Below are 25,226 nucleotides of genomic sequence, written 5' to 3'. Positions count from 1 at the left end.
ATGAAACCCAGCTAGGAATATTCTCGGATGCCCTAAAACATCTGTAAGAGGCTCCATGATTTACTTAATGGCAGCAAAAAATAAGTGATCAAGCTCAGCTAAAAAGTTTAGTCTAAATCAGAAGTTTCACTCAGGCAAATCAATATTTCTAAAGGCAGATTGCCTCTGACAATATTATATCCTTTTGTCATGATCTAAAAAAAGCTAAGACATTATACTTCCAGGCCATGGCCACAACCTTTGATGCAGAAAAGGCTTGTGATAGTCTTGTGGTCCTTCCTCAAAACCATTCTGTATAAATTTGACCTTGGTGACAATTTTATCAAAGTAACCTTTTCACTCTACTGCAATTCAGAAGCCTCAGTCAGTGTAAATGGTTGCCTATCTAAACCTTTTAAGCTAAAACAGGGTGGTCTAGTGCGGCAGGCGAGCCAGTAAGCCTGGCCATTAGGTAGCTCCTCCTTTGACCTCTCACTCTGCACCACGCTTCCTGATGGCGTGCAGTTCTCCGAATCCTGCAACACTGCTCTGTGTTTTCTGAAGCAGCAGGAAGGAAATTATGCCGGATTCTTGCAGCGTTTTTATATATCAAGGAGCCGGGACGGACTTCTGTAAAAGCTCAGTGAAGTCGACGAAGAGCCTCCCCCTCGGGCCCCATATGTGGTCGGGGTGAATGCAGTAGCTGTAAGGACACCCCTCTTGACACTCTGCGAGGCAGGCAATGCTTCAACATCCCCATGACAACACAACTGATGGTGGCATGTGAGTACCCTGAGCCTTGCTTGACACTCAGTATGCAACGTAACTATATGGCACCAGTTTTCAGGAAATAGGAAAAGGCACACCTGGATAAGAGACACCAGTAGGTAGCATATAGGCTATTCACTTTAGTGGATTAAGTACTATTAGAGGTGAAATTTATTGGTGAAGTTGAAATTGAACAATATTTCTGGGGGCACAGGGGAAAAGACAAGGAATCCAGAGAAGGCTAATCACAGAAGGAAAGAGTTTCTTGGGCTCTTAAGTCGGTTCAGATCAGGTTGGAGCTCAGGCCTTGCTGATCCAGTAGTCCAAACTGAAAATTCAGCATAAAGGATAGTTTTAACTAGTCTCGGATGAGAGTGAAGCACGGAAAATGCTGCCAACCGTCCTGTACTTGACTGAGGCGTCCGATGGAGGGTACAAAGTTGAAGAATGTATTTGTGGATTGCACGCTAAAATGTCATAATTCTCTATGATGCAGAAGGGGAAGTGCCCTTTGCTGCTTACAGTGGATGGGTGGAAGCTTCGTAGGCGCAGGTACAGGGTGCCAGTTAGTGATGGAATCCAGAGGGTTCTACGGCCAATCCTTCCAATGGCAGGGGTGAGGTTTTCGTCGAAGGGGCCTCCAAAAGGTATGGGGGGGAATCCAATGGAGCAGGGGTGGAGGGACACTGCAGAAAAAAAAGTTTATGCTATGTAACACGGAAATGTTTATCAATTAATAGAGATATAAGCATTCAAGCACTTTCACAAATAAGGGCTTGTGAAATAATATGGCGAGAAACAATGAAAGATAGGGGTACAAGCACAACAGCACTTTGGCATAGCATTTTAAAGGAGAAAATATGCGCTCAAGCAGTTTTACAAACAAGGGTTAGTGTAACAATATGGAGAGAGGGAAAGGTTTTCAGGGATATAACCATGCAATCACTTTGCTATAGCACTTTTGCACATGACACTTTACGTTTTTAGAAGATGAAATAAGCCACCTAGGTGGCACTGTTGAAATGTTTCAGAAGCACTCAATGATAATTGCCTGAACAATAAACGCAAGGCTAGAGAAATTGAGGATTTGCTGAAAGATCGTCCCGCAGATATTTAATTAATTCAGGAAACACATTTTTGAGAAGGGGGTAGAGCAGAGCTGTACAATGTTCAAGCATTGGGCTGAATTTGAATGTATTTTATGGGCAAGAGCTTCTCATAGGGGAGTTGCGATTTATATAAATAAGCAGCTTCAATATCAGATTAGCTCTTCCCAAACAGATCAAGTGCTTGTCAGCGGCCTAATTAATAATGTTAGACGTAACTGTCCCTACAATCTATGACCCGATAATAGATAATCCAGCTCCCATGATAGTTATCCCAGACACTTATAATAATAATCCCCTGGGACATTGATTCTGGGAGGGAATTTCACTTTTCTCCTAAATCCAGCGCTTGGCTCTTCAAAAAATACTCACAAACACAATAGGCCCCAAATGCCAAGGTCCATGCCTGATTATATGATCTATGGCAAGAGAAATTTCTGACTAGGCATCAGTATTCTGGCGTCTCGGAAAGGTATGAATTTGCAGCCAGATTAGAATAAGGTTCTCTCCTTATCTGAATTAGCCTTAAATAGTTAGAGCCACATTCCAAATGGATTTTCTGACCACTTTTTGGTTGAGATGATGGTGAGTGGAACTAAACTAGACACGCCAATTGGTAGATGGACCTTCAGTTAAGTGAAATTGGAAGACAACGTTTGGTGCTCTGAAACTCAGAAGGATATTGTTAATTATTTTAAATTGAACACCAACACAGCCAGTGTGGTAATCGTTGTAAAGCTACCATTCGCGCTTACAGAACTTCTAGGTATTGAGGGAAAAAGGCACCTAGCAGAGAAGAGAGCAGGGTTGGGAACTGCCGTAAATCAGTCGATTGAGAAATTTTAAAGAATTAAATCCTATACAGATAAACTGAACCATAGGAAAACTGAACACCTAATGCAGAAGTACTTTTGTGAGCAGGGATATATTTCTAATAATGCATATCTGCATAGGATATATTAAGAAAGTGAATATGCTGGCCAGTTTCTAGCATGGCAAGCTCGCGAGAGACAGGCTCAGAATAATATTGCATCACTTTTTGATGTCTAAACAAAGACACAGCTCTCGGACCCCAAACTCAAACTAATACTAGCAAAACTTTTGAAACACTGATCTGGTGTACAGCGTGGAGCAAAAGATTGATACTATCCATCTTAGACATTTTTTGAGCCAAATCTCCCTGCCAAAGTTAAAACAGGGACAAGCGCACATGCTGATGGTTAAGCTTTCCCTAGAGGAAGGCATGTGGCAGGGATGGTGTACTGGCCGAACTATAAGAAGTTTGCATTTGCTCTGAACCCTGAAATATGAAAGCTTGCCAATCGTATTAGTGGAGGCAAAATCTCACTATCATTTCATCCAGCAACCGTGGTTAGTTTTTAAAAGAAAAATATGTACAGGAAAAATATTAACCCTTGTAGACCGATTATACTTTTAAATATTGACTATAAAATAGTGATGAAATTGCTTGCAAATTGTGTGTGTAAAATTGTTGGAACAATTGTCAACCTGGATCAGTGTGGCTTTATTTCAGGCCACCAATTGTTTGCCAACACAAATTTACTGGTTGAGGCTCTAGGTTACTTTAAGCAAAAACAAATCCCCACCCAAGTATTACTGTTAGATGGCGAGAAGGCATTTTACTTTGTCTGTTGGGAGAGTCTTTTTATTATTCTTAAGGAATTTATTTTTCCCACTTGTTTTATACTGATCATATCTAGAATGTATAAAAGTGCAATAGCTTGACTAATTACTAATTCATTAGATCTAGGCTCCTGTAAGATGAATATTGGAACGAGATAGGGCTGTTCCCTCTCCCCTTTACTTTTTGCTCTCTTTATTGAACCGCTTGTTATAGCCATAAGAGCTTACAGGAGCATAGACTCCCCTATAAGAGAAATTAATAAAATCACACTGTATGCTGATGACATGCCCTGTTCTTAAAACCACTTTGGATTACCAGAAGAGGATTTTTGATATTTTCCAAGAATTTTAATACTTGGGTGGCTACAAAATCGATAGGTTAAAAGCCGAAATTTGTTTATGCAACTAGACAATAGACCCTATATTTTTAGAAATCCATCCTCTCGTCCACTCTAAACCAAAGCATTATTTAGGAATTTACACAACCGAGAATACAACTAATGTATTTGCACTGCACTGTTCACTTATAGTTAATAAGATTAAGTTACTCTTTTCAAGATGGACCAATTTGCCAATGTCTTATATGGGTGTATTGCTTTGATTCAAATGTTTGTTTTATCTCTGTGTAATTTTTTATTCTCTGCAATTCTATGTGTGCTTCAGATTAAATTCTTTAGCGAACTAAAGGGGATGTTCTCAGCGTTTATCTGGGCTAATAAAGCACCAAGGGGCCACTAGGCACTTTATATATACCTTTGAAAGATGGGGGCCTTGCCTTGCCTGACTTGAAAGAATACTGCTTTGCAGGTTTTGCACGTTATTTTTATGGATTTTTTTAAGGAAGCTCCAAAATAGCACTTCATTTTGCTGAATATCCGTCAGCCATCAAACATAAACTTGAACTTTCCAATTGACTCCACACCTTTTATAGACTTACTGGGATATATGTGAAAGAAACCCCGGTGGGCACACGGAAACTGCATGCAATGCTCCTACTCCTGGCAAGGAGGAAAGTGGCTATGCTTTGGGGGAAGCCTAAGACGCCGTCGACCAAGACCTGGTTTCAGGGTATCGCCTACTGCCAAACTCAGCTCTCTTTATATTGGGTACTTATGCCCTCTGCCTCCAGGCCAAAAGATATATGGGGTCCGATCTTGGAATGGATACGCATGAAACAAACCGAAGATGCTGACAGTTCGAGCCCTGAAATGGCAGAGTCAAGTACTTAGACCCACATCATTGTGTATAAGATGTCCTGAATAATGTAACACAAGAATATTGCTTTTGATGAGGTAGTTGAATGAGGGAAAAAAAGTGTAAAGTAACTTTATAGGCATGTACACTGGTAAGGTTAACCAGATTCGCTGATTTTATTTCTTCTTGTAAGACTTGCTGTCCTGTAAGTTGGTTGTTGAGATGTTGTAGACATGTAATCATATGCATTTCATCTACTGGTGTTGACCAATATGTAAATTGTCATTATATACGCAAAATGCCAATAAACTAAATTATAGAAAATAAAAAAACATAAACTTGAACTTTTCAATCATATAGATTATTATGGGCCTGACATTGTATTCTAACAGAGATGTGGGCAGATACCTTTTCTGACCCTGATATGACCTAAGCCTTGCCTATAGGCTAAAATATTGTTGGAGTTGATCGTGAAGGAAGGAAAGGGGGTGGCCTAACTTGTTCTTGGGAGATATATATATATATATATATATATATATATATATATATATATATATATTTTTTTTTAGCATTATAAATACATTCAATTTTATTACACTTTATATATTTATTACCTGATATATTTCCCATTTATTTCGAGCCTCCAATACAAACAGAACTTTGAAGCTGTTTTAAAAATTCGAGTGCAAACCGAAAATATGTTGCCTACAATTTAACGTGAGCTAATTAAGAAACAACAGCCAAATGAAAACAGAAAAATAATAATCACAAACCTTACGGGTGAGCCAGCTCAGATAGAAGGCTGTGAGGCACTTTCGTTCAAATGTAAATTGGATAACAACTCCTTGTTCTCTATTAATATACAGACCCCCTGGCCCTAAAGTTAAATTCATCAAAGCTCTTACAGACTTTCTAGAGTCAAGTATTCAATATACAAATGATACCATCGTTGGAGATTTTAACTTTCATTTGGAAGAGTTAAATAATAGAGAGTCTAACACTTTGATTGACAACTTAGCTAGTTTAAATGTGTTTCATCTAGTCAACACCGCTACTCCCTCTGCTGGACATATCTTGGATGGTATTTTTTCTAACCATCCATACTTGCAGGTGGAAGATATTCTTCCCTTGACATGGTCTGATTATAAGGCAGTTGTGTTTAGCATTCAACTCTGATCCGGCAAACCTAAAATCAATTATCAACCAGTTCAAAAAAGTGCGGCCTGGAATAAAATTAATAAGGAAGAACAACATTTTAGATTCCACTCAACCATCCTTGTTGGGGAATCCTAATTCAGATACAGCCAGAATGGAAAGTAGATCCATTCAGCAGTTAAGTTGGCGCCTGCTAGAGCTGTCAGCTGTTTTAGAAACTGTCCTTTCGAGCACCTTGGTTTTCCCCTCAGCTTAGGGAAATGAAAAAGAACTGTAAGAAACAGGAGAGAGTCTCAAGGAGTTAGTTTTCTACCGAGGAGAAAATAAAATATAAACTGCTGATTCAAAATTATAAAGCTCTGATTAAAGAGGAAATACCCATTTTTATACAGAGAAAATTAACAGAGCAAAACATCCATCCAGACAACTTTTTAAGACTGTGCAGGAGCTTTCCTGTCCATCGGTCAGTAGCTCTTTAACTGCTAGCCAAAAGCTTTGTAAAAACTCAGGCACATTTTTTAAAAAAAAGGTTGAAACCATATTTTAAGGCTATTAGAGGCCCTATTATCCCCAATATTTAGTATACTTTTGTGGAGCTGACTGGTCCTAAGCGCCTTCATTTTCCACCTCTGTCTAACGAGAGATTGATGGAACTTATTATGCAAACTAAATCAGGTGCTCCATCTGATACGTGTAAGCCCTAAATTTCCCAGAACATTGCAGGCATAGTAACTCTGTCCCTTACCACCCTATTCAAAATTATCAAAACGGATACTTTCTCATTAGACTGGAAAAAAGCATGAAATTCTGCTGCTTTTAAAGAAACGCTCATTGGACCCAAACGAAGAGATAAACTACTGGTCCATCTCTCTCCTTCCTCGACCCACAAAAATCTTAGTGAAACATATAAATATTGGTGTCTCAGAATATCTTAAGCATAAGGAACTACTGGATGGAGCCCAGTTTGGCTTCTGAAAGGCTTATAGTACTGAGACAGCATTAGTGGTAGCTTCAGAGGAGATACAGATCATCATGGACAACAGTGGCAAGGCTGCGGGGGTCCTCTTGGAACTATCTGCAGCCTTTGATACTGTTAGACGCGTTATATTGAAGCAGAGATTAATCGAAATAGGAATTGGTGGACCGGCATACGATCTTCTATGCTCCTTCCTTTTGGAAAGAGAGCAATTTGAATCACTGGGAGATTTTATTTCCCATCCTTTTTCCTTGCCCTGTGGTGTCCCGCAAGGGTCATCTCTCAGCCCTACCCTCTTTAACATTTATGTGGCTCTACTTGCAAAGCTCATTAGATCTTTTGGTGTCTCAATCATCTCCTATGCTGATGACATGCAAATTGTTGTGTCTTTCCCCAGTAATATTGAGAAAGTGGCACAGCATTTCAATAGCTGTATGTAAGCAGTGGTTAGTTGTATGAGTAGGCACTGCCTTAAATTAAACTCGGAAGAAAACAAGATACTCCTATTTGATTCTAGACTTGCTTTCAATGACCAGACTATTAAGCTGGTCGCCAATTGCTTTTCCCAACTAATTTGAGAACATGTTGACCTTTATTCTTTTTGAATTGCAGAAAATAGTATTGATCTCATTGATTTTATCGAAATTGGATTACTGCAATGCCCTTTATTTGGGGGATGCAACTGGCTCCTTGAAAAAATTGTAGTGAGTGCACAATGCTGCTGCGAGCTTATTGAGAACATCACTAAATATGATTCAGTTACCAAGGCCCTGGATGAGCCTCACTGGCTTGCAATAAATAGGAGACTTGTTTTTAAGGCACTCTGTATAGCACACAAAGCCTTCCATAATACAGGCCCAGCCTACTTAAAGAGTACATTTTTCTGGTACATTCCAGGAAGATGTCTTAAGTCAGCAACCTCTATAATGGTTAGAGTCCCAAGAGTTTACACTGCCTCATGGGGTGGTAGAAGCATGATATACTCCACTTGCAAATTTTGGAACCAGCTACATGCGCACCTCAGAGCCCAGCAGGATTTAATGACATTTAGGAAACATTTGAAGAGACAGTTATTTTCATAATTAGTGGCGTAACTCGGCTAACGGATATTTCAATGTTACATCTCCTTTTAGTAGATTAAAAAAACGCTCAAAGGTGGGAAAGTAATGGCTATTGCTGCATTGCAGATTTAAAAAATTTCAACACTTGAAAAAGCTGGTCTTAAATCGTACCCACCAATAGATATTTCAGAACCTCAATTCAATTGTCGTTTATCCGTATAACATTTATTTTCACAGAATAAGACCCTAATAGAATAATCCTTAGTATTAATGCTTTTATGACTATGTCGAATAAAGCGTGTTTGACTGACCTTAGTATTGATTTAGCCGAAGATCTGATCAAGATTAAAACATGTACATCTATCAGGTACTGGGCAGCTACATTTAGACAACATAAGGAAGCTGATGTTTTTGGTGAAGCTTGAGAGAAACAGCAATTAAGGGAGGGCCTTCTGATTTCAGCATAGACTTGGAGCAAGATAAATCTTTAACTTTCTGTCTCTTAAAGTGGGCGAATGTTCGGCATATGCAATATTGTATGAAATTGTTGCTGTATATACAATTAATCCCCAGATATCAACAAGATGCTTTAGGTATTTGATGGAGGGTGAGGCCAACTGGACACATCATTTGGAGCTGCCCTAAAATAACAGAGTACTGGGCCGCTATACTGGGGCGGCTCTAGGCTCATGGAGGCCCTGGGCAGGGAGCGTAGGTAGGGGGCCCCAGAAGAGGGGGTCGGGCGGGCAGAGCCCCCCGGAGCTCAGAAAGGTGTTTTAATAAACGTCCAGAAAAGGCGTTAGATGACCAGTACCTGTGGCTGCTCCTACTCTTCCGAATTCGTCTCAGAACGATAACATTTAGGAGGAGGAGGTTATATTGTGACACACAACGTGAGGGACTGGTACAGACGGCTGCAGTGCCAGGGCCATGACAGGGGCCCAGACCCACAGCCCTCGCACAGAGAAAGAATCAGTGGCCTCTTTGCCCGGAAACATCCCTGCTGGGGCCGCCACGAGTTTCATTCTGCTCATGGATATCATCATTTTTTTGTTCTTGTTTATGGTCGTCAGCGCCTGTTTTACCTAGTGCATCAGCAGTACTCTGGCCGGAGGATTCTCCATCTTTAGGTTCCCCTTGGGTGATAAAGTTCAGGATTACTCCTTCCTGTGACGCTACGAAAACCTGCTGAGCCGCCTTTCTCTTCCGTTTCGATGGTGTACTGGAATTCTCTTAATTTTTCTTGCAATGATATATACGCCTATTCCAGCGCCCAGCAGTGGGTAGGGAAAAAACAAAGCAAATCAGGAACCAGGAGGATCGCAGGCGTGGAGGCCAGCGAGGGGGGGGGGGGGGGGGGGGGGGGGGGGGGGTCAGGGTGTTTTGAAAGTGGAATAGAGCCGGTGGCCGCCAAATCTCTGCCAGGGGCCACCATGCAATTATGTATCCATCCTCAGAGGATTATTATATTAAGGATATATATTGGCCTGGTGGCCCTTTGCAGGTGTACAGCTTGCACATGCCCAAGGCCGCCCCTGGGAATACTGCTTTTGTACAGTTAAGAATAACTTTTCAAATGATATCTCAGCAGCGTTATTGGGTTATTTGTCAGACGCCAATATGGAATTGTTACATAGCAAGATCAGGGGATCCTGAAGAACTGGCTGTCCCCTCCTTTCAGCACTAGCGGCCTAAAATATTAAAAATTAAGGGACAAGAACATTGTTATGCACTGAGGTCAGGCACATATAATGAATTCCGGAGGTTATGGGATGATTTGGAGAAAGGAGGTTGTGTTTACTGCTGCTAAAATTTGAGCTAATTTGCAATATTTTGTTTTATTCTGTTATGCCATACAGCGATAAGTTAGAAGTAGAATAAGATTTGAAATGTATGTATTTTAAGATGAATTGCTGACTTTAAGGAACTTTTCCAATAATACAAATAAGTATTTTAAAACTGGGTACAACGCAGGGATGTCCCCTGTCCCGTCTTCTCCTTCGAATAACCAACAAGTCACTTTTGACCTTAATAAAATCCAGTGACACCATAAAGGGAATCCCCTTTTCTGCTGGCCCAATAAAAACTGCTGCAATGTTACTATTCACAGAAGTGGCAGATAAGGGGAATCCAGCATATCATGGATGTAATCAAAGACTTCTCAGAGGTCTAGGGTTACTCCCTCAACAAACAAAAGACAAACATTTACCCACTAAATATCTACTGTTTCCCCAAAATCATACATGATATGAGACTGAAATGGCAACAAATCTTCAATAAAATATCTTGGCATATGATTCGGAAAAGTATTTCCAAGATCAAAGACCTCATATCACAATGGTTGGCAACATTTATCACATCAAGGTGATGCTTACTCCTATAATTAACTTCTCACTTAGCATGTTCCCTTTACGATTCTCCGAATCCTCTCATTGAATAATTGGCAAACTAATATCCAAATTCCTTTGGTCTAATAAAAAAACAAGAATCTCCCTTACAAAACTCAGGATTGACAAAATTAAACGTAGTGTTAAACTTCTGGACACACAAGATACCAGTCTGCCTTTCAAGACAGACAAGGGACTGGTGATTCTCATACCCTTACCACCACAAGCTCTCCTCACAACTAAACATGTATCTCATTTAAAAATGTAACACTCCCACACTATTATCAAAAATGCACTAGCAGCCCTATACAAACTAGACCAGAAGCTTCAACTTTTAAATCCCTAAATCTGCTCTCACTTCTTTATTGCATAACAAATATAAAAAACGACTGAAAAACCTTTTGGGAAGAATGGGCAGATAAAGGCATAAACCAAATGAAAGACCTGAGCTCCAAGGACAACCATTGCATTAAAGAACTAGGTACAGTCCATATACCTAATCTCCCAGTGTTGCTAGATAAGCTTACGAGCTCGGGCCATGTTGCCTCAAAAATCTATTCACTTTTCTCACCCTCAATACCACATCTTATTTGTAAAACCAGTTCTATATGGAAGATTAGGCATACCACTTCAGGCCTCACAAGCCTCAGTAACCAATGGAAGAAAATATGGTCCTCCCTTTTCAAGGCAAAATTACTCCTGCAATCGCACAATGCAGATATAGGATACTACACAACGCCCTGTAGACTCCAAGTAACCCTCACAAACTAGGGCTTATAGATTAACAACTTTGGTTGAATTGTAAGACAGCCACAGGAGATTTAACAGTTTTTTTAATTGCATACATGTATACCTTCTGGAACCAATTGCAGAACCTGAATACGAATGTCCTCAACAATCAGTTAAATCTGGTCACTACAACAGACTCGCTAGACCTTTTCACTCATGTCGATATTCCTTTATTACCTGCAAACGACATCCAACTTATCGAGCTCATGCTTGTGTTGGGTACAAAACGAATTATTTACAAATGGAAAAGTGCTGCTAATTTTTCTTCCACACATGGTGTGCCTGGCTGTGCTTTACTAGAGGTGTAGACAATACATGTTTTCAGAAATCTCACAATCTCTCCTGTTCAAGAAAACTTTAGAACTCTCTGCAAGTATACCTACAAAAAAATAAACCACCGTAATCTATCCATTGCCCAAAATCTTGAAGCAGGCGCTCTTCAAAAAGACTGTTAGGGCAACTTTCCCCTGACCAACTTGCCTGCATAATCTTTTTAGGCCAGATCACATTCTTAAAATCTTTATCGCTTCTTCTCTCCCGTCTTTTTTAACCTTCTGTTATTCTGTCACTTTCTCTTCTTATTTTCATTCTAATTAAAAAATGGTTTCTCAGTTTGATATCTGAAAATAAGTATACTATCAATATATGTATCACTACAGCTAGCGGATCCATTTCTTGTCTATATGTTCACTGTTCTGTACCCAGTAGTCTGATCACAACATATTTAGTTTCTTTTTATGTTCATCTGGTATACTGACACCCTTTTTCCATTGTCATCTAGGTGTTTACCCTAATAAACATTTTGAAATTAAAAACAAATGAAGCTATTCAAGTGATCTATATACATTGTCTAATGAATTTGTGAGTAAAATATCTGGATTTCTCAACGTTTTGATCAAATGGAATGCGCTATGGCACTTTTGCATCTACTGCATGCTGTAGTTGGGGTAGATCTGGCAAGTCATGGATCCATGATTTTATTGTTTCTAGACCTAGTTATTTAAGGTTCAGCGTAGATCGTTTATTTGGCCGAGGTTGAAGTTTATATTGTGATCAGTGTTGTTTTAAAAGGCAGGTGGGATGTTAGACTAAGAACTCTAGCATCTTTGCCAGGTTCTTTTGTACCTTGAGGAGCAGAATAGCATCTTTACTGAAACCAGCATTCTTGTATTTTGCCAGTTGTATAATTTGTTCAAATATATGTGAAACACAAATATCCTTTTTTGGACAAAAGTAGTTCTCTTACTGTTTACAGAGTGCTTATCCTACATTTGTGTATATCGATTCTGTGATATTTGTTTTTTATTTTAACAGTTAGCCTAGGGCGTAGAGCACCTGTGTTTCGGACCTACTTGAAGTGTAGCATTACACCCTATAACTATTCTGATCTGAGTTGTATTTAGCTGGGTCCTGTATGAGGTTGCATGGTGGGCAATAAAAGATGGGCTGGGATGCAGTCCTGAGTAATTATCAGTGGCTAAGATTAATTCAAACATTCCAGCCCTTTCATGTGAGGCAGACCATTATGCTTTGCACAAGGAGTGATTACATGGTTGGACCAACAAATTGGCCTTAACTGATAGGACTAAGGAGCACCAGATTAATGAGCAATTTTATTGGTTTTGCCAGTACGAAGAAAGGAAAGGTGGTGCTGAAGAGAAACTTATCACGCTGGATTGTCCTCTAGATGAAGCTAGATTGTGCTCTTGAAAAAATGGATTTGCCCTCGAAACTCTGGGCTAATTCTTCCAGAGAGAAGGCTGCAACTTAGGCGTTGGCTTGAGGTACTCCTGTTTTTTGATATCTCCCAGACACACTTTCACCAGGCTCTATTGTATGAATTCTCATGTGTGACTAAAGGTCCGTTTGCCCATTAGGCCCTTCAGAACTTCCTGGTATGCCCCCACCTCCCGTTTAGAGGGACTGCTTTATTACGGAGTCAAAAGGTGAAGAAGTGATGAATTTGTGGGTAGAAGTTTTAATCAGTAAAATAGGTTGCTTACCTCAATCTACCTGCAGACTCCTCAAAATGTTCCTGCCACTGATTGCTTTGGAGTGGAATTTCAGAAAGTAATAATACGTTTGCTCATTGGCAATTATCACATCAGTCTTTTCAGTAACGTTTCCTCATCTGGTAGTGTGGGGAAAAAAGAAGGTAACCATGACAAAGAACATTGGTGGTGACTAAATGGTACTGTATTTCCTGGTTTGTGAAGGAATGCAGTTGAACTGATGGTGCCACATTCTGGTGCTTGGAAGTTTTTCAGGATCCAGCCTGTTGCCTGGGAGGATTCAAAAGGTAATAGTCTACGGGTAGATAGTGCTGGTTGCACTATAAATCTCCCACAATTAACCAAGCTCCCAGCGGAGTGTGGCTGGTTCCAAGCCCTAAAATAGCTTTTTTTTTTCTTTTTTTTTTAAATTCTTTTTATTAAACAAGAAATCAACAAAGAAGCACATCAGGTGACATATTCATAGATCTTACGAGTGTCTCAATGACATTCCATACATTCAAAATATTATACAGTTGTGGCAATTGGTGGATCAAGGGGACAAGTGCGTATCTGCTTCTTCCTTTCATGCCGGAGGGGCACAAACATCTCCCCTGTAGTGATTCCAGGCCTCCCAGACCTTACCCCACTTCCCCGGGCATCCCCTGGCGGAATCGACTGACCTTTCCCTAAACATACACCAGTCTAAATCCTCCATCCATTTCTCAATCCGGGGCGGCTGGCTGGCTCCCCACAGTTGGGCGATATTACACTTTGCTATCATGAATGCCAACGTTACCCATTGCTTTCTATATGCGTTTAGGTCCGTGGGTTCCCAGACATTCAGAATGCACCTGCGGGCCTCTGGCTGCATTTCTATCCCCAGGACTGCTCGCAGCGTGCTGTGGACCTATCCCCAATACGCTTGCACACTTATACAGTGCCACAATATATGTGTGAACGTCCCAAGTTCCCCACATCCCCTCTTGCACTACCCGCTCTCTGAGCGGCCCATACGGACCAGACAGGGCCCCGTGACATACGACCTGTGTAAAATCTTTAGTTGCACCAATCTGAGCCGCATCTGAATTGCCACCACCCGCGGGGAGGTAACTGCCTCCCGCCAGTCCTAGTCATCTAGCTCCAACCCATTCTCATTCCAATGCTGTCTTATGAGTACTAGCGGATCCTCCATATTATTTATGGGTTTCGTATATAGTAAAGAGATGGTTTTCTCCGGAAGATGTCCGTCCAACACTCTGTCCTCAAGGGGAGAAGCGTCAGGGAGTGTCGTGCCCCTGGGAATGTGTGTGAGCAACGCATGTCGGATCTGAAGGTAACGGAAATACTCACAGTCATTCAGTTTGATATTGTAGCTAAAGGGAATCAAATGTGTGAATTAAACCTTCCCCCCCCCCCCCCCCCAAACATCCTTTATATGCATGATCCCTATAAGGTCTCACTTATCAAAGCCCTTAGACTTCCATAGACTTTCCAACCTCTCCGAAATCCACAGCGGGGTGGCAAGTGTGAGCCTCCCCTCCCACTTGAGGTGCCCGTTGGCCGCATACCACACCTAGACGGCATGTGCTGTGGGTCCTGTGAGTCGAAACCTGCGGGGCCCAGCATATAGTGCTCTAGTGTAGTCGCCCCCCGGTAGTTCGCCAGCGGTCCATAGCCTACCCGGGGTCTTCTGGGGGGCCATAAATCCTGTGATTTACTGCCGCCAACTGGGAAGCCCAGTAATATTTCTTTAGGTCCGGCAATCCTATTCCCCCGTCGTACCAGGAAGGGTAAGTTTAGAGAATTCTATGCAGGGTTTACCATCCCAGAATAGCTGTCTCTGGAGGGCCTCTATTTCCATAAAGTAGGATGCGGGAACCGGATCCATCGCATTCTGAAGTGCGTATAAAAACCTGGGCATAGCCATCATTTTGAAAAGCACCGCTCTGCCTAAAAGGGAGAACGGAGCGCTTTCCAGCACACCACATCACCTCTAAATCGCGTCAGAGGGGGGTCACAGGTTGTTAGTGTAACGGAGCTTTGGGTCTAGTGTGATATAGATACCGAGGTACCTGAATCCTACTGGATCAATTTGTATCGGGCAGGTGTTTGGAGCGACTGGCGGGTCACCCCTGAGGACAAAGAGCACAGATTTGGACCAATTTATCCCGAAGCCTGCATACCTCCCAAAAATAGCCAACCCGTCCAAAAAACAAATCAAGGATCCCCTCGGGTTGGTGAGGTAAAGAAGAATATCATCGGCGTAGAGTGAGATTTTGTCCTCCCACTCCACAGTACGTCGCATTCCGCTTAGCGAACGGTCCTGCCGGACCCATGCCGCCAACGGTTCCAAGGCCAGGGCGTAAAGGACCTGGGACAGGGGGCATCCCTGCCTGGTGCCCCTGCCCAGATGGAAGTCAGGAGACCTGCCTGAAATAGCTTTAATCTGCATTTCTGAAATGTCTCATTGAGAGGTCTTCTATTGCCTATTATTTCTTTTTGATCTAGAAGGTACATCGATCCCCTTCCCCAAACCCAACCCGTCCTAACATCCTCTTTCACATCATCCTGGATTCAAGTTTGTAATGTCTTACCTAATGTCTAGCTATGCATCAAATCATTACTAAGTTCTTAATGTTTGTGCGAGATGAGCCCTGATATTCCATGAGTGTTTTCCTTGGTTAATTATGTGACAGTTGTCTCAGGTTGTGAATGGTACAGTGTGCACCTAGCAAGACCTCTTTCAAAGGAAGCTCATTTTGTGTTGTTTCTTGTACAGGAGCAACCAGTAAACCTGTTTCTGTGGCTTAAAAATGAAATTGTCTCATAGTATCTATATGTGCTTCAAGGAAGCACTCTGAGAATGCATGCTTGGATTTTTGGCTCCCTAGATTGTAACGGTGGAATCATTTTATGGCTCTGAGAGGTGATCCAAAAACAAGATCAATGATTCAACAAGGGCGTACTTATACAAGAGGCGGGCCCTTAAAGTTGAGATGCATAATGGTGTTTTGCTATCTGGTAAAATAAAGATGCTTGAAATTGAATGACATCATATAGCAATCTATTTCAAAACTGTTGGCTGAGTGTTGGGGTCAGCACATTATTAATATAATAAGTAGAGGTTTATCCCTCCTGAGAGGTATGCAAACAGTGTACCCAAAACTGCTGCCTCTACAATGGCCCCTTTTCAGTGCTGAAAATCTTGGTTGACCTCAGCATCACACTGCATACCATCACACTATTGAGCAAATCAGGATGCCCCCACCCCAACCACTTCGCACATCACAACACTTAACCTTTTCTGGACCACACACTCTAAGGGACGGCTTAAGATTATTTCATAATGAGTCAACAGAAGGAGGCTTCCGATGAACCGAATGAGTTAAGAACCAGGGAACGTGACCTTAAGGAAAGAACAAAGAAACAACACAAAAGGAGCTGTAACCTCATCAAAATATTCCAATAGTAAGAAACCGTCAGACAGGTAGTCCACAGTACCAAAAACGGGGAACTAGAAGACTTACAAAGAAAATACTGGGACTGGGTAACAAAGAAACTGAATCAAATGCAGAACCTCTGTGTGCTGGATAATTCGGCTACTAATTTTATAACAGCTTAAGACTGAAATGTAGTCATGTTTTTCATTGACCAACAACACCACAGTTTAGGTGGAGGGTCAGGCTCTTCACTCCTCCATGAGTTTGGCAGACATTTTGCACCCCCAGTAGAGTACAAGCAAGTAATAAAACATCTCCCTCCTAACGAATACTATCCATAGAAGGTTTCCTATGGAGAAACCCACTACCATAGACTGCCTCTGTAGTAGAGAGCACTTAAAATCAAGAATTTAATGCATCTTAAATATATAATCCAAGAGTAAGAAACCGTCGGACAGGTAGGCCACAGTACCGAAAACCGGGAACATGAAGACTTTAAAAAAACTGGGACTGGACAACAAAGGAACTGGATCAAATGCAGAACCTATGTGTGCTGAATACTTTGGCTATTAACTTCATAACCGCTTATGACTGAAATGTAGTCATGTTTTTCCTTGACCAGCAACACCACTGCTTACATAGTTTAGGTGGAGGGTGTGGCACTTCACTCCTCCATGAGTTTGGCAGACATGTTGCACCCCCAGTAGAGTAAAAGCAAGTTATAAAACATCTCTCTCTTAATGTATACTATCCATAGAAGGCATCCCATGGACAAACCCACTATCATATGCTACCTCCGTAGTAGAGAGCACTTAAAATCAAGAATTTAACACATCTTCAATATATAGAAACATGTAACATAATATGCATAACTTGGCCCCCGAAACCCAACCACCACCATACACAATTCTCCCTCAGCGAAAAGAAAAACCACACCACAAACCCAACACTCAGCAGGTAACAACCCCTTAGACAGTTCAACTGGTAACACTGCTCAAAAAAGAAACAACCAGTTAGATAAGTCACAGCAATGCACATGATACAGCACCTCACTAAAACATGCAGTGTTTAGCAGTCACACAACTCGTCACTCAAGACTGATCCTAGATTGCTTATTGGAACCTACAATATAGACTGTACAAAATGTAAAAAAGAAGGGGTGGCATTAAGTTGACGAGGGAAGACCAAGAGAAGAACCACCCTCAAATAAGGAATCTAAATATGGCTGTGACTACAGGGACCATAGTGCCACAATCTGTGACTCCTGAAAACCACAGGAGGGAACAGAGACACGGAAACCAGGGACAAGGAGCCATGTTTATGCCAGATAGAAGAGCCCTGCCTAACAAAAATAAGGAAACTGACCTAGCAGCTTGTCCAAGCTTGACAACACAGCTAATCTCAATAGGCAAAGAATTGAAAAGGACACAGTTATTATCCCAACTCAAGGTTCTGTTGAAGACAACTAGCAACATTTGCCCCACCCACATTAACGCTCCGCATAAGCACAGGAAAGAGCAGTTCACTAGAGCAGTGTAGTATGTCATCCAACACAACTCAAAGTGATTGACTACACCTGCACAGCTGACATGTAAAGCTACTCTTCTATATTACTGTAACGGGGTGGGAACACCTGTTCCGTGGTGGATTGTTGATTGTCCCTCCCCTCAGTCCGAATGGAACACCAGTCCGTTGCTTTCTGAGGGCGGTGGAGAAATACAGGAGGGCGCCTTTGACTGGACCTTCGCAGATGATGAGACCACACCCCCTCATGACGTAGGAGGACCCGGATTGGACATAAGCCAGGAAGACCTCTATTCGGGGTGTGTTTACACCCAGGAGGAAGCGGAGCGGAGAACGGGAGAGGAGCATCGAGAGGAGGACGGAGAGCCCAGGAGAGGATGGGAGAATACCGAAGGGGAGAGAGAGCGGGAGACGGTGGAAAGCCAGGAGGCCAACGACTCAGTGAACCGCCGTGCCACACTCCCGAGGGAGGAGTGTGGCTGTCACAGGTACGGCGGCGTTGGGCAGATTGGGTCGGGGGCAAGGGGGCCCGTGTTACATAGTGAAAATAGTCCTCACCTTCCTGTACTGTCCCTCACTTCCTACCTTCCTAAACCCCCCCCCTCGTACCTCACTATCTCCCGAGCACCGGCATGAAACTGAAGCACAGGTGTTCCTTCACTGCACTCGGGTCCAGGGGGTTGTTTAATACCAGATAGCGAAACTGACATTATCCCTCTGTTGGTTTCTCTTTTCTCGGAGCTGCCTGGAATACGAAGCCCACAAGGTCCCTTGAAGATATCCATACCATCAGGGGGGGAAGAGGACGGCCTCGTCATCCTCTACCAGAACGGACGCCACCACGGACCGGGCCGACTTTGCTAGAGAAAGACTGACTTTCAGGACTCGAAAATCCTTCATTAAAATAAAGCCCTCCTTACGCAGAATAAGTCTCCAGCCTGTTCCTACCTCCCCAGTAGTAAGACCTCCGCCTGTCCACGCTACAAGTGGTGTCAGAAGTGGGATTAGTCCCTTCCATCCAGGAACCACAGATGGATCAGGTAATACAACACTTGATAGAGGGACAACAGAAGCTGGAGTGGGCTGTCAGTCAGCAAATCTCCACTGCCGATGCCAATAGGACTTTGTTCAGGAACACCATTACAGCTCGAATAGAAGGTCTGCATTAAGTGGTACAGAACCCCAGCATCCCGGTGCCGGTGGAAAGGAGGAATTACGCACACCATCCTGCTGGGGTCTCTCTCCAAAAGTATGTTCCAGGTGAGGACCCAGATGCTTTTCTCACCAACTTCGAGCGGGCGGCACATGCCTGTGGGTGGCCCGAAGAAAAGTGGCCCTTCTTTCTGGCACCGCTACTGTCTGGAGAGGCACAAGCGGCGTACCAAGTCGCAAATCACGCAGGAACCACCTCGTATCATGACATAAAAGAAGTAATACTGGACCACTTGGGACTAGACGCGGAGGCATACAGGCTAAGGTTCAGAAGGGAGAAAGGGACCTCGGGGGAAAACCCAAAGACGTTGTTTATGCATCTCAAAATGGCTGCTGATAAGTGGCTGAAACCAGAAAACCGCAGTAAGGAGGAGATCATGTCCAGCATATACCTGGAGCAGTTTATGGAGGCCCTGCCTTTTGGCACGCAACGGTGGTTGAGGCAACACTCTGGCCTCACCGCTGCTCAGGCCATTGAGATGGCGTCCAACTATGCTAGGGCACAGCCACGAACCTTCCCTTGGGAAACGGAAAAGGGAGGCAAACCTGTTCCGGTAGCGAGGCAAGAAAAGAAAAACAAATCCATGCCCGAACCCATGAAGACAAGACCCCCCAGAATGGACATGACGCCACCCGTGGAAGGCCCCCAGTGCTTTGAATGCGGGGAATGGGGACACATAGCGCGACTATGCCCAAGGAGAAGAAGCGGCGATGAACCCATGGAGGTCGGCTACATTCCCAAGGCAGTGCTGTACACCGCAGAGATGGGGCCTTCTTTCTACGTAAGGGTCCTGGTCAATAACAGAGGGGTTAAGGCGCTTTTAGATTCAGGATGTAGGCAGTCTGTCATTCAGAAAAGGCTAGTACATTCCACCCAACTGAGTCCCAATGTCCTGGTACACATTAGATGCGTTCACTGGGACGTAAAACCCTATCCAGTGGCCCATCTCGTCCTTCATCCTGTAGGCAGACGTCCCTGTACGGTTAGGGTAGGGGTGGTGGACTCTCTACCAGAGGACCTTATCCTAGGAGTAGATAACCCTGACTTTTTGGCACTGTTTGGGAGGGAGATAAGAGAACAGACTGCAAAGCATCCGGCGGGTACCTATTTAACGACAGAGCCATGGGTTATAGACCGTAGCTTTAAATTTGCTCAGGCCAACAATCCCACCCTACTAAATGCATGGGAAGCGGCTCATATCGCTCAGGACAAACCAGACACTCCATTTCCACGGTTTAGGATCGACAACGATCTGTTGTATAGGGAAGGGAAAGCAGGTGACTCACCTCAGCTGGTGATACCACAGGACTTTAGGGAACAAATCCTATTTTTTGCCCACACTCACTTGACAGCAGGTCATTCGGGGCCTGAGAAGACAACTCACAACATTTTAAATCTTTTCTTTTGGCCCGGTATATATAAAGAGGCCGAAACCTACTGTAAGCAATGTGAGGTATGTCAAAAGAAAAACATGAGTAGGCCAACAGCAGTTCCCCTCCAACCATTACCCATAATAGGGAACCCGTTCGAAAGGGTGGGAATGGACCTAATCGGACCCCTTCCACGCACCTCAAGGGGACATACGTATGCACTGGTAGTGGTGGACTACAATACCCGGTTCCCCGAGGCCTTTGCACTCAGTTCTCCGACAACAAAGAAAGTGGCAGACAAGTTGATAGAACTATTTTCGCGGGTAGGTTTTCCCCCGGAGATCCTAATGGACCAGGGGACACCCTTTGTCTCGAGGTTGATGAAGGAGGTTTGTAAAACCCTAGACCTCCGACAAATACGCACCTCCGCCTACCACCCACAAACAGATGGGTTGGTAGAGCGTTACAACCGAACCTTGAAAACCACACTGAAAAAAATGTTGTCTGCCGAAAACAAGGAATGGGATAGGCTTCTGCCTCTGGCTCTATATGTCCTGCGCGCTCAGGTACAGAGCAGTTTAGGGTACTCCCCGTTTGAGCTCCTTTATGGTCGTCAGCCTCGGTCCCTCATGGAAATCACCAAAGAGGCCTGGGAGTGGGAAGAGGCCAACGAACAGAGATCGTTGTTGGAATACACACAACAGTTGCAGTCCAGGTTGGGTAAGCTTAGAGACCTCGCCTATTCAAACCTTGAGCGAGCCCAGCAAAAACAAAAGCTGTATTATGACAAAGGAAAAAAATGGAGGACAATGGAGAAAGGTGACTGGGCCTTAGTGCTCCTTCCCTCCTCCATACACAAATTCAGGAGTGAATCGATGGGTCCGTATAAAATCACAGAGACCATAGGCAGAACCACCTACAAATTACAGATCACACCCAGTCGCCAACAGACCTTTCACATAAACATGCTGAAAAAATGGATAGCCCCCCCCCCCCAAACAACCCACTTAGTGTTGCCCACACGAGGGGAGGACTCGACGCTGAAACACCTCCCTACCAACCCGGAGTTGTCCAAGGTCGAACAAAGAGAATTACTCCACGCCTTACGTCCTTTTTCTGACATGTTTTCTGATACTCCAGGTCTCACCCATATGGCAGAACACTGCATTGATACAGCAGAGGGAAGGGTGATTAAACAGAAGGCCTACAGAATACCCGCTGCCAGAAGAGCAGACTTGAAAAAGGAAGTAAGGGACATGCTTGAACTCGGGGTCATAAGGTCATCTAAGAGCAACTGGTCATCCCCGATAGTTATGGTTCCCAAACCCGATGGGTCCACCAGGTTTTGTATGGACTTCAGGGCCCTAAACGCAATATCCACCTTCGACGCATTCCCTATTCCAAGAGTGAACGAACTCATAGAAGGAATAGGCGGGGCCCGATACATCACCACGTTGGACCTGACCAAGGGCTATTGGCAGGTGCCATTAAGGGAAAAGGACAAGCATAAAACAGCTTTTGCCACAGATGATGGCCTGTTCGAGTTTAACGTCCTGCCTTTCGGCCTTCACGGGGCCCCAGCAACCTTCCAGAGGCTGATGACGGAGGTGTTGGCCCCGCACACCCAGTACAGTTCAGTCTACTTAGACGACATTGTTATCTTTAGCACGACATGGAGGGAACACATGGATCACATAACCAAAGTCCTAACCACCCTACAGAACGCAGGACTACACGTAAACGCAAAAAAAATCTAGAGCTGCCTTTCCCAAGGTCAAATATCTGGGGTTTATGCTAGGTGAGGGAGTAAAAGCACCACAGGAGGAAAAAATCAGGGCTATAACCAATACCCCCTTCCCCTCCACCAAAAGAGACCTAAGGGCGTTTTTAGGTCTCATTGGTTATTATAGGAGGTTCATTGAGAATTTTGCAGACGTAGCTACGCCTTTAACAGACCTCCTGAAAAAGAATGCAAAGAACATCCTCGTAAAACCACCCCCAGAAGAAGCGAGAAGGGCGTTTGAGACTCTAAAGAAAGCGATCACCTCCAGCCCAGTGTTGATTCCCCCAGACTTCGGGAAACCGTTCTCCCTAGCCACAGACGCCTCTGACACAGGGATAGGAGCAGTATTATCCCAAGAGGGGGAGGACGGGTTAGAGCACCCGATTCTGTACATTAGTAGGAAACTACACCCCAGAGAACGCAAATACCCTACAGTGGAAAAAGAATGTTTGGCGATACGCTGGTCTATAGAGAAACTAAGATACTATTTAGAAGGGCAGCCGTTCATATTGTATACAGACCACGCTCCCCTCAAATGGATGCAGAGAAACAAATCCCAAAACTCAAGAGTATTACGGTGGTTTCTCTTCCTACAGCCATATGCCTTTACGGTTGTGCATAGAAAGGGAGTGGAGAACGGTAACGCAGACTACCTATCCAGGACACCTGTTCTCCCCGATCGGGAGAAGCCAGGGGGGAGGGGTGTAACGGGGTGGGAACACCTGTTCCGTGGTGGATTGTTGATTGTCCCTCCCTTCCTTCCCCTCAGTCCGAATGAAATACCAGTCCGTTGCTTTCCGAGGACGGTGGAGAAATACAGGAGGGCGCCTTTAACTGGACCTTCGCAGATGATGAGACCACGCCCCCTCATGACGTAGGAGGACCCGGATTGGTCATAAGCCAGGAAGCCCTCTATTCGGGATGTGTTTACACCCAGGAGGAAGCGGAGCGGAGAACGGGAGAGGAGCATCGAGAGGAGGACGGAGAGCCCAGGAGAGGACGGGAGAATACCGAAGGAGAGAGAGCGGGAGACGTTGGAAAGCCAGGAGGCCAACAACTCGGTGAACCGCCGTGCCACACTCCCGAGGGAGGAGTGTGGCTGCCACAGGTACGGCGGCGTTGGGCAGCTTGGGTCGGGGGCAAGGGGGCCCGTGTTACATAGTGTAAATAGTCCTCACCTTTCTGTACTGTCCCTCACTTCCTACCTTCCTAGACCCCCTCCCCCTCGTACCTCACTATCTCCGAGCACCGGCATGAAACTGTGAAGCATGGGTGTTCCTTCACTGCACTGGGGTCCAGGGGGTTGTTTAATACCAGATAGCGAAACTGACATTATCCTTCTGTTGGTTTCTCTTTTCTCGGAGCTACCTGGAATACGAAGCCCACAAGGTCCCTTGAAGATATCCATACCATCAGGGGGGGAAGAGGACGGCCTCGTCATCCTCGACCAGAACGGACGCCACCACGGACCGGGCCGACTTTGCTAGAGAAAGACTAACTTTCAGGACTCGAAAATCCTTCATTAAAATAAAGCCCTCCTTACGCAGAATAAGTCTCCAGCCTGTTCCTACCTCCCCAGTAGTAAGACCTCCGCCTGTCCACACCCCCACGCTACAATTACTTAATGTATCGTTAATCTGATCTAATTTTTGCAGTACGAATATTCATTAGAGCACGGTATGATTTGTATGGAATGCTGTTCAAAGCAGTGGCTAGCAGACAAATTCAATGATCTCAAAATGGTCTCCATGCTACAGAGAGTGCAGCAGTCAGATGGTGTTCAGTTAACATTCTCAGCTGGTGTTAAACTGGCAAAGAGCGAGTGAGAGAGGAATATCAATGTGTTCAAAGCATGTGATCACATACTTTGCATACTCCTGCCATCAAGTGTTGGGTTTGGATGTTTGCAAGTTGTTTTTCTTCGAAGAAGTCTTTCCAGTCACAAAGTAGGTGACTCCTCCTTCCGGTGATAGTGCGCATGGGCATCAACTCTGGCAATTTTTTTCCACCATCGGGTTCAGACGTGTATTGCGGCTCTCCGGTTCGAAGCCGTTCTGCGGGCACAAGGGGCCGAGGAAGAACAAGAGGAACTTGTCTTCATTGCAGAATCTGACTAAGAGTTGGAAGAAGACTTGCCACAAGGTCAACGTGCCTTGAATACTGAATGCCCCTCAACCCAAACTCCAACTGAGCCACAACAAAAGGCTTCATGCCCACCCACACTTCGCGCCACTGACAGGATGTTTCAGATGCCCTGCCCTCCGGCTTGGCACAGACACACATCTCTAAGCCTTCCTGCTCGGGATCGACCAAAGCCTCCTTCTGCACTGAAACCTTCAGCACTGAAAAGTGATTCTACCCCGGCACGGAAATCCTCCGCGCCGAAGCCTAAAACTGTTCCTCCAAAGCTGCAGGATCCGATTTTCGATGCCCCAACACCCAAATCGGACCCAAAACAAAAGGAACTCTATATAAATCCGACTACAGGGCGTGTTCTTACTAAGTCACCTCAGAAACGCAAACCTGAGTCAGAGGACACAGCTTTCTTTTTTCCTTTCAGGAGGAAGAATGTGGGTACTAACCCTTCCCCTCCTCCTCTTTTAGCACGTTCCCCTACACCAACTTCTCCACCTTTGCATCATTTAATGATTACACCAAGTAACTCTCCACCACCACCACCACCTGATGATGATGGAGATGGGGGGACAATATTTTACAGATAGACCCCCTGGAAGGATTATCGCATGGATTCACTTACAGATATACCCAGATCTTTACCCTGCAAAGCCCTCCCCTCCTGACGATAATCTAGGATATCTAGAATTACTTGCTAGAGCTGCAGA

The 25,226-nt window shown here is 44.1% G+C and overlaps 1 protein-coding gene across 2 annotated transcripts in view; it reads left to right on the top strand.

Moving 5' to 3' along the window:
- PHF10 (PHD finger protein 10) overlaps positions 1 to 25,226 on the top strand; it is a 678,055-nt gene that overhangs the window by 531,526 nt on the left and 121,303 nt on the right. The gene's annotated exons all lie outside the window — the stretch shown is intronic.

Source organism: Lissotriton vulgaris, chromosome 6 (genome assembly GCF_964263255.1).
Source record: "Lissotriton vulgaris chromosome 6, aLisVul1.2, whole genome shotgun sequence".
Taxonomy (NCBI): domain Eukaryota; kingdom Metazoa; phylum Chordata; class Amphibia; order Caudata; family Salamandridae; genus Lissotriton; species Lissotriton vulgaris.
The sequence above is the reverse complement of the archived record's forward strand: the minus strand, read 5'-3'. Positions and strand labels throughout refer to the sequence as shown.